This window comes from Phasianus colchicus, chromosome 3 (genome assembly GCF_987193195.1).
Source record: "Phasianus colchicus chromosome 3, bPhaCol1.hap1.1, whole genome shotgun sequence".
Taxonomy (NCBI): domain Eukaryota; kingdom Metazoa; phylum Chordata; class Aves; order Galliformes; family Phasianidae; genus Phasianus; species Phasianus colchicus.
The window spans coordinates 21800309-21817753 of NC_143438.1; the positions used below are offsets into that span (position 1 = coordinate 21800309).

Consider the following 17445-nt stretch of genomic DNA (forward strand, 5'->3'; position numbering starts at 1 on the left):
CCAAAAGAATGATCACCTGATCATTCAGCTGGGACAGGCTGCCCAGGGAGGTGGTGGAGTCACCATCCCTGAAGGTGTTCAAGAAACATTTAGATGTTGTAGTGAGGGACACAGTTCCGTGGGAAAGATTGATGATAGGTGGACGGTTGGACAGGATGATCTTGGATGTCTTTTCCAACCTTGATGATTCTATGATTCTACTTTTTTTCCCCACTTCTATTCATAACACACACTTGATTCCAACTTGAAAATCCTTTCTGCCACAAATCTTTTTGGTTTTGATTTTGGTTCGGCACAATCCCATTACTAAATATAATCTGTAATTTTGTCTAAGTAAACTATAACTGTCAGAAGTGACCTTGCTAAACTTTATTTGCCAATGATCGCAAGTATTATGAAGAGCCAGATATGTTTTCCTCTTTACAAAGGCTGCTTGGAAACCAGGCAGTAAAATATAGCACAGATGTGAAAGCTCTGTGTGGAGATTGTGCCCTGGACTTCGGACTGAATATAGAGGTGTCCTTTATGCCTACCGCACGCTACAAAATACTATAATATCATGTTAGATATTTTGACATCTGCACTATTTTCTGATAGTATGCTTGATTACAGATATGCCTTTCTTCAGGAACATTAAGATAACAATATTTTGTAAACAGACTGCTTTCACCATGAATCCCACACTACTATCCCAGTGGTGATTTGTATGTTTCTTTTTGGACTGGGTGTTTTGAGTTAACCTCAGTAGCTAAACACCACATATCTGTGGAAAGAGATAAAAACAGCTTAATAGGTAAAAGAGAAAAAAAAGATAAAGCAAAGCAAAAGAAGTGATTCAAAAGCCAGTCATTCATCTCCAGCTATTTGATACCCAGCAAATCCCTGAGCAAGGTAAAGCCCTGGCAAACTGCTCTCCCGTTTGTTGAGGGGCATGACATTCCACTTCATCAGTTTGGGACACCTGACCCATCTGTGCCCTCCCAACCTCTTACCCACCCCCCGCCTACTTGCCTGGGGGGCAGAATGGAAAAAAGAGAGTCCTTGATTCTGTGCAAGTGCTGTTCAGTGACAGCTAAAGCAGTGGTGTGCTATCAATACTGCTTGGACACAAATGCAAAGCATAGCACTATACAGGCTGCTATAAAGAAAATGAACTCTATCAGCCAAAAACAATGTATGAAGACAGTTTTTCTTCAATAAAGGAAGTCACTATTTAGGAGCAGAGGTTGCTGACTTGACAAATTTGACTGTTGTCAAATTCACAATGAAAATATGATTGTAATTCAGTGGGAGCTGTGATATCATAGCATGATGAAACACCTGGTACCAGATTTTCAGTAACAGTCATTCAAGACCTTTTACTTCTGTGTTTCCTGTAATGAAAAGGAATAAGAAAGCCAAAAGGATATTAAATATTCATTTTCCAATTTGGTGTTACAGTAAATTCATTCCCTTTCTAGAGTAAATCTAATAATACATATAAGACTAATTATAGATGAATGGCAGAGAAAGTATTTGAAACATTAGAGCTTTGTCTAAAGAAATTACTGTGCATTTCAGACAATTGAATTGTCACTCTGATATTAAACATTTTTCATCCACAAACCAATTTAATCATGTCTAATGTCCAATTTTCTTGAAGATTTTATAGCAAGCACACATTTAAATTAGTGCAATTCCCAGTAGTTGTTCATACCTGCTTCAAAGAAAATGCATACTCTAAGACAATTAAATTTACTATTTGTGTAAGCCCAAGTTTAGCTCTCCAATGGCTTTTTTTTTTCTGAACTTTTAATCTCTGAAAGCAAATCAGACTGTAAAGATATTACTGGAAAGTGAAAAATGTATGAATTGTCATCTGGTAGAATAAAGTATTGTTTAAAATAAGTAAGGAATCAGAACTTAAACCATTACCTTTCACACACTTTTGTATTGTGACATGGACTGCTATGGTTTCTGCTTTTTTTCTTTTTTTCTTTCTTTTTTTTTTTTTTTACACTATCACCAGATTTTATTAAAATATTTACAAATTCTAACCACCAAAAAAAAGTGACTCGCTCTATATAAATTTATTTTGTATCTTATGCTCACTAATCAGTGATTTTCCAATCATTTCAACTAAATGCAGACATTATCATTTTCACACACTAAAATTCATTTCCACAATAGAGACTGCTTGTCTAAGAATTGAATGCAAACAGAAATTCTATTCTCTCACCCCAGAGATGTTCATGAAGGATTAGATCCACAACAGCACAAGGAGGATGCCTACCTGAGCAACCTCATATGTTATCCTACAGTGAAAGAGCGCACACCTCTGTGAGCCTGCTAACACCGCCAGACAAAAACTTCATTAAAATCTAAACATGAGCGTAGCTGCAGTCAGTAATAACACAGCTGGAAGATATTTCAAAGGTAGAAGACTTCCAATATGCCAAATAACAAGGATATAAGTAGGAAAATAATTGAAGTGATTTTTAAGTATATTTCATACCGTGTTTTTGCATGGGATTTTTTTTCCTGGCCTCTGGTTGCTCCTGTAAAAAGATTGTATAAATGTTAAAAAAAAGGAAACTCACGAATGTTTACTGTGTCCTGACATTTTAACTCAAATCTTCAACAACTGAATGTTTATGAGATGCAGTTAATCAGCAGTTGGATGTTTTCATGCTTGTGGATGGATTAAACACTGTAAGATCTAATTAGTTCATCCTTAAACAACATGAAATTATAAATAGCAATCATGTTTTTTAATTTTCCTTTCCTAACATATTCACTCTACTTTTATTTTAAAAATCTAACATTAATAAGCATTAGCTGAAAACAGGATAGAAGTGGCAGAGAAAATCTGAACACATTTGTTAAATTCACCATGTAAATATATCAACAGAACATTTGTATGTCTCCAGTTTAATTATTTTTCCTCAATGTGGGAAACAAATGATCACAGAATCACCATGGTTGGAAAATTGGAAAATACCTCCAAGATCATCCAATCCAACCATTGACCTATCACTAACAGTTCTCAATAAACCATGTCCCTCAACACAACAATGCAGAAAAACACAGTGATGGGGCTTCTAAGCAATTAGAACCTTAATATCTCCAGCTACTTCACATCCACAGGCCTATCATTTTACAAGCAGCTGAAGAAAGATGAGAATGTGAGAGATGCCCTAAATCCACGAGAAAGTATTTGATGAAGTGCTGCTTTTCCCTCTGGCAGAGAGATGAGTATTCTGTAGCCACAGAGGGATTTTCCCTTATTTAAAGCTCTTTAACAACTCATGTTTAAAAAAAAAAAAAAAAAAAAAAAAAAAAAAAGGTGTATTATAAAAATAAGAGCTAAGGGGAAAAAATCATTTGTTTCCTGTGCTTTGCTTTTTTACTTTTCAATACCATCAAATTCACAGGAGAAAAAAAATATTTTTTGAAAGCAACAGCAAAAGATATGATGTTTGTTTGGTGCCTTTAATTCTGACTTAAGTGGAAAAGAATAAGGCATACTGACTAGCTTTCTCAATCATGTTTGATCTTAGTTGCCAGTTTTCCCATGAAGAAAAGTTCTTCTGACACCTTCATCTTCTCATTTGGTGTTTATGTCTGCTGTGTGGGAAGAAACTAGCCACAGAAAAGCAACCAACTAATTAGATAATATTTAACGACGTAATTTGTTATTATCTTCAAATGCAGAATGATGTTTGAATTCATAAATATGCAGGTAGTCTGAGATTATTTTGGCACACACTGTGTTCCTTTTTAAAAGTAAACGAAAAACTATATATCTTGATTTTAAAAGTGCTGGCACACGCACTTCTTGGGGACTTAGAACCAGGAAAGCAGGTGAACAAAAAACTGAACAGGAAGAGTAGTGAGAAATAACCTGGTTAATAAAGTAATAAATGAGTAAGAGAAGACATGAGAAAAAGGACCTTTTGATCTCTCTGGTATCATAACTTTCGTCAACTAAATTAGCATTAAAAAAATATATAGCTGAAATTCAAGATTTCCCATTCCAAATTTGTAAGGCTTCAGGAACAGATTTCCTTAAAACCTTTTCCTCATTAAATTTCCAAGATAACAGAACTTGCTTGTATGAATGGTCTACTGATACCATACTGATTTATTATTAAGATAACAAGGGCCCAATATGATGGATAATTCCAGTTTGCATTTGGATAGTCCTCCACTCCCTGACTTAAAATATCTTCAGAGAAAGTGCTTTTCCTAGGTAAAGACTGCAACTTTTAACAGAGCCACTGATAGTATTGTAAGTAGGATATTTTTATATTACATATAATATTACAGCATTCACTCCAAAGAAATAAATTCTTCACAACTTAAAGTTAGCCAACTGTAGTCACATTTCTTTGAATTTCCCATGTATATAAATCACACATGAGATGTGAGTGGAAGCAGAGTAAGAATCTTTGATTAGATTTGCTCTAACATGACAGAATTTGTCATTACAATGGATTCATTAACAGATGTCTTTTGTCTTTTGTCTTTTTTTTTTTTTTAATAACTTCCCTTTCTCTCCAAAGTTAAGATTAAAAACAGAGTAGTCAAGCAATATAGAGAACAGCATGTATAGTCTGTTAAGAAGAGAGACTCTCAAGACATTTGGGGATAGGAATTACAGTATAGATTAAGTAGAAACCACAAAAAAGCTACCTAAATAAGCTGCTGCTACCTACTATCACTCTCCAGTTGCCATAGTTTGTGCTGGGATAGAGTTTATTTTCTTTAAAGATGCTCATATAAAGCTGTATTTTGTATTTTTTAATAAAATAGCATTAGCACACTGATGTTTTAGTTGGTGTTAGGCACTGTGTGCACTGAGGACTTTTCTACTTCTCATTGCTAGTAAGCAGCTTGATATGCACAAGGAGCTCAGAAGGGACAGAACCAGGACAGATGACCTAAACTATGCTGTCCCATACCATATGGCATCATTCTTGGCAATAAAAGCTGAGGTAAGGAAGGAGGAAATTGGAGAAAATGGTTTTCGTCTTCCCAATAAACTATTGTGTATGATGAGCTCTGCTTTCCTGGAAGTGGCTGTACATCTACCTATTGGTGGAAGTAATAAATGGATTCAATTGCGTGCATACTTCTTAAGGGGACAAATAATATAATTATTCCTTGTCACCACCCAGAAGATTGATCTTATTGTAACTGCTATCTACCAGCTTTGTTCTTGTTTAAAGTCATTAAATGATATCAAATATCAAATCATAGACTCCTAGCTATCTGGTGTTTCCTCTTTTGTAATTTTGTTTCTTTAACGTTTCAGAATGAACCTAAAACCACTAACTAAGATTAAACATGGAAAATTTGCAGCTAAGCTGCAAAGTCAAGGCGCACTACAGCCATCTGCTTTAAGAATATGGAAAATGCAACTCTTTGGTATTGAAATGAACACACATAAGTCCTTAACGGATGAAAGTATGCTTACATTCCAGCCTAGCACTTACTATTAGCACACCATCCTTAACTGGAACTCCTACTGTTTTTCAGGAACTATTTTTTCATCTCCCCTCTTCAAAACAAAACAAAAAACCACTTCCACCTCCTCCTCCGCATCTTTTACTGCTATGGAAAAAAGAATAAATGAACTGGGAACTGCTACTATAGCGCAGCTACTTTACTTCCACTGACTGTGTGATGTAGTAACAGTTAAAACTTGCTTCTATTTATTATCTCTGGATAAAGGCAAAACACAGATATATCTCTTAAGTGTAATATTTCACATTTTGTTCCACTAATCCTTTCTTAAACATCAAGATCCTTTATCTGGATCATCTGTGGCAACTTACACAAGAAATACTGCGTATTTATAGTGTATTATAGTATAGTACAACTACTCTGCCTGGAGCAGACAGTAGAGTAAGCTGTCTGTGTACCTACACGCACCCTCCTGATACTAAGAAAAGCAGGTGGCATTGTCCTGGCAAATATGCCTAAACCATCAGAAAATACCCTGCAGGGAAAAATGCAACCCACAGATGAGTAACTTAGCATCTGTTCACAAATGAGTCACTGTGGAATAAGTCAATTTGCAAAAAATATTTTAATACGCAGTATTGCCAGAGAACGATACAGTTACACTGGTCCACAATGCATTCTATAGACATGCACTCAGGGCAGACTGGAGGATGGTCAAGGGCACTGTCACAAAATAAATACTATTTTTTCATGCCACAAGAATTGGTTGAGGGGATACATTAGGACTAAAAAACACTACAAAGCCTTCACAATAGCCAGGTGCATACCTATACTAGTCATTTTTTCCAGTTGTACCGTTGGATGGCAATGTGCCATAGCATTATGTATAGCAATGAATAGTTCTACTGTCAAAACGTAGGAAATCTAGGACCATATACCTAGAAAACGGCCTGTGAGTTAGATTAAAGTTAGCAGCATTTTTGCAATGAGAAAGTGGGAAAGGAGATGCAATAGGCCTTCAGGAATTACAATTGTAATTCTGCCTTTATTATAATTCTGCACTAGATACCAATAACTAAGAACGACTGCACTGTGATGGTAAAGGGGCTAATATAACAAAAGCATTGTCATGATACAGAATTTGTACGTCAGGAAGATTTTTTTTAATTTTTTTTTTTTTTTTTTTTTTTTTTTTTTTTTTTTTTACAAATACATGAAAAAACAAATGTGATTAGAAAAGTTCCACTAATATTTTGCATAACAGTATTTCAAAGTAACAATTAAGAAAAACAGAAATTCTCTAAGATAAAAAATTATATGCTTTCTTTTGTTATGAATTTCCTCTATTGTGTTGAATTATCCTTTTAACAGTATTGTGGGGACTATTCTTACAGGAATCCATGTAATTCTTTATTCAGATAAAGGAACTTTTGGACAGTGGCCTGAAAGGTTCACTTCCTCCAGAAATCGAGTTTTCCTTTAAAACAGAGCTCTACCCTTGCTCAGACAAGGAATGGAAAATGAAGATCACAGTCTGACCTTTGAGCCTCTGCAAGCAGTTCAGCACACTGATGAGTGCAACAGCCTGACTCTTCTGTATCAGTAAAAGACTGCTCATCAGCACAGCTCCAACATGATGAATTACTGTAGCATGCTATCTTATTGCAAAGGATTCTTTCATGGTTCAAAGAATTGTTGTTCTTTTTCTCTGTTAAGTACCAGTATTTCTTAGAAAACTGGGTTACAGCTGCCTGCTCATCCATGGCCTGTTAATCCAAATGGTGGCAAGTCCCAATAGTTCTGTCACTCACAACCACTCTTGTAAAATGAGAATAATAGTTCTGATTTATTTCAAGGGTTTTGAAGGATTAACTATTATCAGCAACGTGAGCTGTTCAGATATTTTGGCATCATAAAAAAGACCTGTCAGTGGGGCATTCAGTGACACTTTCTGACAGAAGTCTACCATCAGATAGCAAAAGTTATCTTAAGTGTTATTTTGTCTTTAATATTAAAAAATAACCTCTTAGAAGTACTCCAACTTACAAGAGTTACCTTCAGCACTTTAGAGAGAATCTGTTGTGTTGGGTATGAACTAGCATTGCAGGAAAAAAAAAAAAAAATTCTCCTTAGTTTGCCTACATTACTGAGAAGCATTGAACTAGTTCAATTCCACAAAGTTATTTTCTCTCTCATGCTGTCTTACAAAAATAACAACAAAATAAAAGAAAGAGTACAAGAAAGGATCAGCAGAGTTTTGAGAAACCACAAGTAAACCTGAAGAAATTGAATAATTCTGTTTTTCTTCTAGGAAGAGGATCTTAGAAATTGTTACTCTCATCAGTTTGTGGAAAACACGCATACAAACACACACTGATGGAATCCTGTTTGTCCTGTCCAACATAAACAGATTACCAGCAAGAATGACACTTTCTATTGCTTTAAATGGTTCTACAAATGTAGAAACTAAGTTTTACTAAAAATCAAGCACAAAACCCTGCTCATGTAGCTATACAGTCTCTCAATAAGAGATGACTCATTAAAGTCTGTCATTCTGCAAAAACATCTCTAGTAAACTTACAAGATGTGTCCAAACAAAAAGATTTCATAGGAGAGGTTTCTTTCTATATTGATCTATCACAGAAACTAGAAGAATGAATAAATAGCAAAAACAAAGAAATTTTATACAGAAGTCACGAGAAGACTAAGAAAAGCAAAGACAAACTCTGAATTCAGACTTGCTTTATTTTCAAAGGTTTCTCTACACTAACGAGAAGACAGTAAACACAGCAGAAAACTCAACTTGCTTCTGAAGTAACATTTGAATGCAATAAAGGAATTACCAGTTCTCAAGTTCTCATAAAGCTAGTTCAACACCACAGCATTGTCAGAGCATGTTATTATAGAATCATCAAGGTAGGAAAAAAAACACTAAGATCATCTAATCCAACTATTAACCCATCCCCACCATAATGACTAGCCACATCTTTCAGTACCAAGACCTCCACATTTCTTCAACACCTCCAAAGAAAGCAACTCCACCACCTTCCTAGGCAGTCTTATGCCAATGCCTCACCACTCTTTCTGAGAAGAAATTTTTCTTAATATCAAACTTAAACCTCTCCTGGCACAACTTAAAATTGTACGTTCTTGTCCTACTCAAGAACATAATGATTCCCCAAATCTTTTCATTTTGGTACTTTTATGACTATATATTCTTTTTTTGCTTGTGTTTTGGTTTTTTTGTTTGTTCTAATCACTGAAAAGAGTGATTCATAAGGTACTTCTCAGTCATTGTCCTCTGTTAGACGTAGTTTGCTTCTGTAACAAAGAACATAATGGAAGATATTGTAAGAAACTGGAATAAGAGATGAAATGGACACATCTGTAAGCCTGTTTAAAAGTAACTTCATGTCCTTTTAAATAGTTTTCCCATGTACTATGAATAATATCAAGCATACATACAATAGAGTCTTGAACTAGGAATGATACAAGGCCTCAGAAGTGGAGGTCCAGTATGTGACACAGAATGCGCCAATACAATTCCCCACTTCACTGCTTTAAAACCTGGCATGGCAGGAGTGGGGAGAGGAACTTGCAGGAGTTGCTAGAACCATTCATCCCTTCTGAATGCTCCAACCCTTCCTCTCCCCCCTAACCTCCTTCCAGTTTGCAAGTCCCTTGCTGAACTTATTTAATTCATTAACATTTTTCTTCTGAAACTAGTCACAGTATTCCAGAACCAACATTAACAAGTGTCAAAAAAGGCACCAAAACATCCCCCAATCTACTAGCTCTGCTTCTGTTAATAAAGCCCAGATAAAGTGAATTATTTCTCCACATAGCATCAGTGAAATAAGGCATTCAATCATTCTGTGTGTTCTGTGATTGCGAGCAGTGGAAACCCTAAAGAACTGCAACTGCATCAGAAGGACTATTAAAATTCAAAATGACCTGAAAGTGAAAGAACAATATGCAAAAGTGAGTTGAATTGATTTTTTGTTTTAAAATGAGATTTTTCTTCACATGCTAAAAGTACTACAGAGGCAAAAAACATAGTTCTTGAGGGAAGTGAATTGCAATGGAATGCTGTCTCCTAATTATAATTAGTTCATGTATTAAGTCATAAACATGAGACAGACATCTTCCTGAATGTTATAAAAAGTCATATTCATTACTGAGTAAACAATGTAAGGATAACAAGGTCTAAAGTGGAGGTAATACAAATGGAACTGGAAGATATCATGCTTCAACAGAAAAGTCAAGTTTGCAAATCCAGAATGAGAAAAATAGAAAGAACACAGGCATTCTAAAAGGTCACCAACTAAATATCAACTAATCTTGGAAAAAAAAAGTAACATACGTATATATAGCAAGTACAGATGTCGTATATTAGAAAACACTCTTCTCATCACTGATCATACCCCAGCTGAAATACAGTCTCTAGGGAAACATACTTTAATAAGAATAATAGCCAGTTATATCAAATATAGGAAAAATAGTAGCAGCAGATATAATAGTAATCTATTTTTTTCCCCTAGATTTTAGGGGGTTAAAAAAGTGATAACTGAGATTTGGAAGCTGCAGAGTAATTTGGCCTGGTATATTCTGGAATTCCTGATGTTGGTGAGATAGCCTAATATCCGTTAGAAAGAATTACTGATGAAGTGGAAGAACAAACACAGATGAGTTTTTGAATACACAAGCCTTTTTGAATACACACTTATTGCTTTCTTGAACTGGAGAACTAGTTCAGTGTCATTCTGTTGTCCTTTTCCTTGTTATGACTGTGATTTCATACCTAAATTTTTCAGGGTCTGAACTGCCACACGTTGGAGCAGTTTGATGCCTTCACTGTTTGTGCATGTGGATTTCCTTCTTTTACCAGGAGCAAATTAGAGAGAAGAACAGATTAGGAAGGGATGACATGCATCCAGATTTTCTCATAGAAGCATCATCAGAAACAGGCACCAAGGCCTTGATGCTCTGCTGAACTCCCATCCCACATGTTCTGATGTATTCAATACCTTAATGAAGCTAAGACTATGACTACATCAGCTGTATTATTAACAGAAAAAAAAAAAAAAGGTTCACAATACACTACTCATGATAAGCTACCCAACTGAAAGCCATACAAGATTTTTTTTTATAATTGGAGAGAAATACAAAATCCTCATAAACTTATCCCCTTCTTGAAAATTCACTACTTATCCTGATTACAAAAGCCTTTTGTATTTTATCTTATTTCCATATGGGCATGATGCTACCATAGTATGTTCATGAAGGAATGTCTGAACTGACAAGTTGCAAGTCTTTCACTGATCCAGGCTAATGACTTCCTTGCTTCTCGGCAAATGCATTTTCTCAAAAACAAGATTTCAGAGCTTTAACTTCCATTGTTTTTAGACTTTCTCTAGCAGTAAGAATGATGGATTTACAAGTGTGCATACATTTTTTTGATTACCACATCCATGTTCTCATGCTGACAAGTGTCATCAGCAATTCTTCCTATCCTTTTTTCAGTTCAAAATCAGATGTATGTAGATGGAAATTTAGACACAGCTTTATATTATATATTAAAGAAAAAATATATTTTGATATCCCAAGTTAGACAGCTTCTTTGTAGTAACTACAAAATTTGTTCCCATAATGAGTTTTGTGTTATGCAGAGAATATGAAAATAGAAGTATTTTTAACACCATAGAAGCAGTTTTCAATCAACATTGAAAGCCTTCTTTACTACAGCTGTATTCCAATTAAGTACTTATTTTTCAGGAACTAATTATTCAGGAAATTCTGTGGTCTGATTTGAGCTTCTTAAGCCTTTTCTATTTTCACCTGTTGACCACTGCTTAATTTATATCCCTAACAAAGGTTGAAAAGGAAAGAAAGGCAAATGGGGAAAAAACTTTCAACAGAAAAATATATGCTAACAGAGTATGAGGAAGTTTTAACACTGTAATACTATCAATAACACAACAAGCAGGAAAACTTATTTTTTTTTAAATCTTAGCTAAGCATGAAATTAATGTGAAACTACAAAGGAATGAATTTATAGTACAGCTGTAGAAAAAAGGAGCAGAAAAAAGTGTGCAAGTAGTAAAATCTGAAAAAGATAGACTGGAGATAGGCCTCATAAAACCAAAGTAAGCCTGCAGAGGAAGTAGAACAGATGTCTCACAGTAGATGAGGAAAAATGAGGAAAAAACATCCAATTCAATTTCATCTTCCCACAGCAATAAGCTATTAAGCCTGACCACCTCAACCTCCAGAACCAAGTACTGATAAAAGAATGTTTACTAGCAAAACGTACTTGTCTACACACAGTTTCTGTAAAGTCAGTATATATTCATCCCATGAAAGCAATGATTCATTAAACACGTGTGTCTATAGAAATACAGAGATTCAGATAAACTGTTCCAGAATATACTTGCAATTAATGCCATATACTTCTTACAGTAATCTTACAGGAATGCATTATCAGAACTAATCTATTTCCACACAACACCTCTACTTTTTCCAAACAAAATTAGAATTAAAATTAGTATTTTTAATCCATCTAGCCTTTATTTTGCAGTCACACAAGCTTTAAATCACCATATCAAAAAGTTATTTTATACAAACACATGAGTATTTCCAGTAAATCTGATGTCATTTAGTAAGAGAATTTTGCATAACCATCAGTAGTTTTCTCTGGAACTATAAACAACAAGGGAAGTATAGAAAAATAATAGCTAAAAACTGTCCTTCAACAACTTCAACAATCAAACGTCAATAACAAAACCAAAAATTTGATTTACACATAAATTAACTGCAGAAGGTAAAAGATAAAAAGACCCAGATAAACCTGAAGACAGATGAAGCTTACTGACACTTTTAAAGCCCATGACTAGAACAACTGAATGCTAAACATTAAGAAATGGGACTTGTTTCTTTTACATATTCCACTGTAAAAATATTTAGACCTGTTTGCAAGTTTGGACATCTCTTCAAAATACAAAGACCATGACTTAAACTGAGGTTCTTCTTCTGAACTGGACTTAAAGATCCACAGCTAGCAGTAGGGAGGGCTATTCCGATGAACTTGTTCATGCAGAAGATGGAAAATAATCTGTTACACTTAAATAATACCATTCAGAAGCATGGCAACTGTCTTTGGGGAAGCATGAGCCAGATTCACAGGGAGGTAAAAATAAAAAATAAAATGTGCATTCTTCCTGAAATTTTAACAGGCTGTTTTCAAGACCAGCTCGCTGATAAGAGTGATCTCTTTGAGGAACCTCGACCAGTTTCAGAGTTCTTTGGAAAAAAAAGATGAAAGAAGGCTAAGCAGTGGTTCTCCCTGCCTTCAGCTGGGCACTGACTATACTGAGGTTGCTGCACTCAGCTGAGCTAGGCTGCAGCTGCATCACCATCACATCTGGAGCCTGTGGAATATTTACTGGAATTTACTGAAATTTCCACCTCTTGAGAGAAGGTAAACCTCTGGAGTGAAATGCACTGGATAATCTGCTGTGATATTTCCCTAAATAATATGACCTGCAATCTTAGCTGTCAGCAAACACCAGGGGAGCCTGGTATGCTGTCTCTAAGAAAAAACATGGATCATGGAGAAGGGTGAAGGTCCTGTGGCCCAACTGTATGATCATTTTGCAGTAATGGGGACTTGATACTATTGGGACTGATCAACTATCTTGTTTTCCTGAGCCAGCCATTTTGCACCCATCTGTCAAAAACACATTTTCAAGTAAGTTCTGCAAAACAAAGGTATGTTCAACTAGAGTCACTCAAACTCTACTTCAAAATAAGAAAGCAGTATAAAAAATGGCTTAAGAAGGAATTGCACAGGGGAAGAATACCACTGCAGACAAGCTGGGATCAGTCAATAAGCTGAGCCTCTCCCATCACAAAGAGACAACTATTGGCTAAGATTCACACTCTGCTATACTGAGTGCTTCTCCAAGAAACTCAGTAATCTTTACAGTTATTCCCTGATTTAATGTGATTGTAGTTGGCCATATTTTTCATGTTCCTGGTTAACATCACATGCTTTTCAGATAGTATGTTCATCATCAGCAATCCAGAAGAATCTATAATCACCAATAGATTTTAATAATCTTTAATAAACTTCAATAAACTACACTACCAGCCTAGCTGTCACAGCTCATATTGGGCACAACCAAATTCCTTAAGAGCGGTCATGAGTGTCCATTTGAATGTCACTAGACAAACTGGGAGTTGTGCTATTTATGCATCTGTAACTGTGACAGTTCATATACTGAACACAACCAGATAGTGTTGAATTGGGCATCATTCAGAAACTAAGCTCAGCTGCCACCAGCCCCTCTGATATCTGAGGATAAGATGGAGCGACAAGGGGATTTATTTCCTGCCAAACTTCTTTGTCCTTTTCATATGAAAACATCTTACACCTTTCTGATCCAGACATGCAACCTTTTGACTTAGCTTTCTGGTTTGACCTCAGTCTTCCCTCATCACTATAGACTTGCTGGGTGCTCACTTGGGTTTTGACTGACTCCAGTTACTATCACTGTCCCTGATCTGCTGGCTTCCTTTTTGTGACTTGTTGCTCCACTCCAGTGTCACCTTCCTTTGCAGAGTAGCTCACCTTCACTGTTCCTCAAAAGCAGGATTTCCCACATAATGTGAAAGTCACATTAAAAAACGTTTTGGATTCTCTGTGATTAGTAAAAATATTCCTAACAAATATAAAACCATGGCAATCCAGCTGAAAATACAGCCAAGGCAAATCTTTATGTTTTGCAGTTTGTCTGGCTGCTGCACCTTTAAGTTTTGTCTATTTAGACTGAGACAATCTATTCAGACCAGGAGCTGTACCTAAATTTAGCTAGAAACTTAATAGGATTCACTCACACAGGAAGTCAAGAAACTGAAACAGACTGAGTTTACAGTAAGCTCACTATTGCTCCCAAGGTCCCACTGTGCACAGATCACACCTGCTTGATATTTGTTAAAACACACCTCCCAGCATACTGTTCACTGACTGCTTGTGGCAGCCTGGCACCAATGCTTCCTGGAATTACCCTAGCTCACTTCAAGCTAGATCACGTATCTCTACGTTACTCCATTGCCTGAAAACTTTGACCAGCTCAGGTGAGAGGCAAACCCAAAGTGTACTGTCCCAGATACATTTATTTCATTTATGATGGAAGAGGTCACAGAGAAGATCTGTTCCTGAGTAAGGAGATTAAAACTCAGAAGAATAGCTCTTTAAATTCCTGGAGTAGAAGAGTCAATACAAATTTAACAGTAGTTAACATAATTACATCTTATGCTAAATATATTTAAGCGCTCATCAACAGAACATCTGAAAGCAATATAACATTACTATAGTTACAGCACACCATTCATATATACATGCATTGTGATAGTAAGATTAAAGGATTATTAATCATAATAAATAATGACTTTAAACAAGAATAAAAAAGAGTCTTTGATCTGCTTCCATACATTCAAAGTTTGAAATGCTTGCTCCCATATCATTTGCAGTAAACAAACATAAAATACTGCAGAAGACCCTGTTCTTCTTCTAAGTGAACGTCTTAGCCAAGAGAAATTCCTCTCTGACACGGCAATCCTTGGGTTGCATTCTGCAAATCTGGAACAAGAATGGTGTAGAACATTGATGTGTTTAGCTACTCTAGATCCCAGCAACTACCATGCTTTGTTAAAAGGCAGGCATGTGGTTTTAATTTTTCCTAGTTTATGATAGCACTCCATGAAGTCACATTTCTTGCTATAGGACTGATCTACTCTTAATCCTCTTTCTCAGTCTTACTGCTACCATGGTTTTTAAGTAGGAAGAGTAATATTCAGAAGATAAACATGATATCTAGCTCTAGGAGGAAGCAATGAGGCAAAGACACCAAAAGCATTACATCTCCCCCAGGACTAGCTGCTTCTCCATTCAGCATTTCTTTTTCAATGCATCCATCTCTCAGCATCTTGACTGGTGTGAGTTTTCTTAAGAAATTTCTTTGCTTATGGAGAGTAATGAGCCATACTCTTGGCTGCAATGGCCAATCTGGTATTAATATCCAGAGACGATAAAATTTAGTACCATAAAAATTAGATCTATCTGGGAGCATCTGTGTCACTAAATTAAACAGTGCCATGAAGTTTTCCTCTTTTGTTGTTTTCCTTTTGTGTGCATGCATGTAGTCAATGTACTGCAGCAGTCCCTGACGTGATTTTGGCATAGAGAAGACAGTCCTCTCTCAAACCATTTCTGGTTGTTTCCCAAGAGTTGCCATAGGCCAAAGACTATTCCAAACAGACTTTTTGAGAGGTAAGAGCTTAGTAGGATGGACACTGGCTATTAAATGCCAGCTGGCATTAACAGTGGAGAACAATCCTGGTCACAGTCAGTTTAACATTATAGACATCGAAGTAGTGATGTAAGCTACAGCAGTTTATCCAGTTAAACACAATGGATGAATGGGGAAAGAGAGCGCTGTTACTGAAGTGGCTAAAATCATAACAACTGCAGCTGGTGTGGATGAAACTGGCCATAACTGTATTTGCCTTGTGTGAAAGGAATCCAGAACTTTGGTAAACAGGTCTCTCTTTTCTTCAAGAAGAAACAGAGAGGCTCCTCTAGCACAGAGATACTGTCACCTTCTTTTCACATGCTCTATCTTGACCAGTCTGTTAACAAACAACAAATGTAGTTGAAGTAAATCTTGTCCTAGATCTAAACAGATAAAAACCACCAACACAGCCAATTTGACAGAGAATGAAAGTCATATGAATTTAGCAGAAGCAGCCCAGGAGAACAATATATACATCCAACAATGAGAAGAAAAGTGATTTTCTAATATATCAGTGAGTAGCTTACAATGGGAAGATTACAAATAGTTTCAAGCCATTAGCTATACAGCTATTTTCATCAAGCCTAACAGTCAGATTTTTATAAGAAAAAAACATAAGGAATACGTGAACTGCTGTCGCACCCATCTTACTCTGAATTGTAATGGTAATGGAGGTAGTCATGTCAGCACTTTCACACTCATTATAAACATCCAAGCTGGAATCAGTTATGCTTCAAATTACATTAGTAATAGATGTAACATTTAGCAGGTGCACTTAAGTTCTAAAAAATATTCTATGGTAGATCTCAGTAGTGTCTGGTATAATAAAAATGTATTATAGATGAATTTGAACTTGAATTCTAATCATACTCTTTCAGTTACTGCTGTATTATTATGCAAAATCCTTTCAGATGATATTTTCCTTAGTTGACCAAAGTAAAAAAAAATTTAAAGTGCATTTAAAATCAGTACAACTGTTTTTAATCATTTTGGGTACATGTTAAAAATAGAAAAATGTTTTTTTTTTCCCCTAGTAAATATATATATTTTTTTATCAGTTTATCAATACTATCAAATTGTTACAAAATCTAATGACTTCTCTCTACTAGTAAGCCTAGTGTGGAACAGATAGATACGTGGATGTATTTCTAACCCCAGACCTTCCCAAAGGAATACTCTACCCAAGAGTAAGGCCAGCTTCTGACAGATAACAACTGTGTAGTGCATGGATGTGCCCTTAGTCCTCTTATTTGACCATTCAGTTAAGTCTGATTTTCACTTATTAATAGGCAACACTTGGATTACTTGCCTAAAGAATTTTCCAGAACTGCGTCAAGCAGTACATCATACAGGAGTAACTGTGGAAGTAAATAACTGAGAAAAATTAGGCTTCAAAGATTTTTTGTAGAGCAAAGCTGCACGCTTAAGAAATCAGCAACCTTTATTTCAATATGTTTTATATAACCTACTGTAACAAAAGCAATTCATCTCTTCTTCACGTTGATGAACACTGAAAGGGAATGATTTTTTTTTCCTTTTAACTATATCCTCTTTTTGTTACATGCTACAGCTATTTCCTAATACCTTTACTGAAAGGAGGTAAATTCCCTAAACATTCCTTTATTGGTAATCAAAGCTAAACAAC

The 17445-nt window shown here is 35.7% G+C and overlaps 1 long non-coding RNA gene across 1 annotated transcript in view; it reads right to left on the reverse strand.

Annotated features, from left to right (window-relative positions):
- Positions 1-1218: 1218 nt before the first annotated feature.
- Positions 1219-17445, reverse strand: part of LOC149918450 (uncharacterized) — a 43987-nt gene continuing 27760 nt past the window's right edge. The window contains exons 2-3 of the long non-coding RNA XR_016465466.1: positions 2495-2537; positions 1219-1373 (exon numbers count right to left, since the gene is read on the reverse strand). This is a non-coding gene — a long non-coding RNA (uncharacterized LOC149918450). The remainder of the gene's footprint in view (positions 1374-2494; positions 2538-17445) is intronic.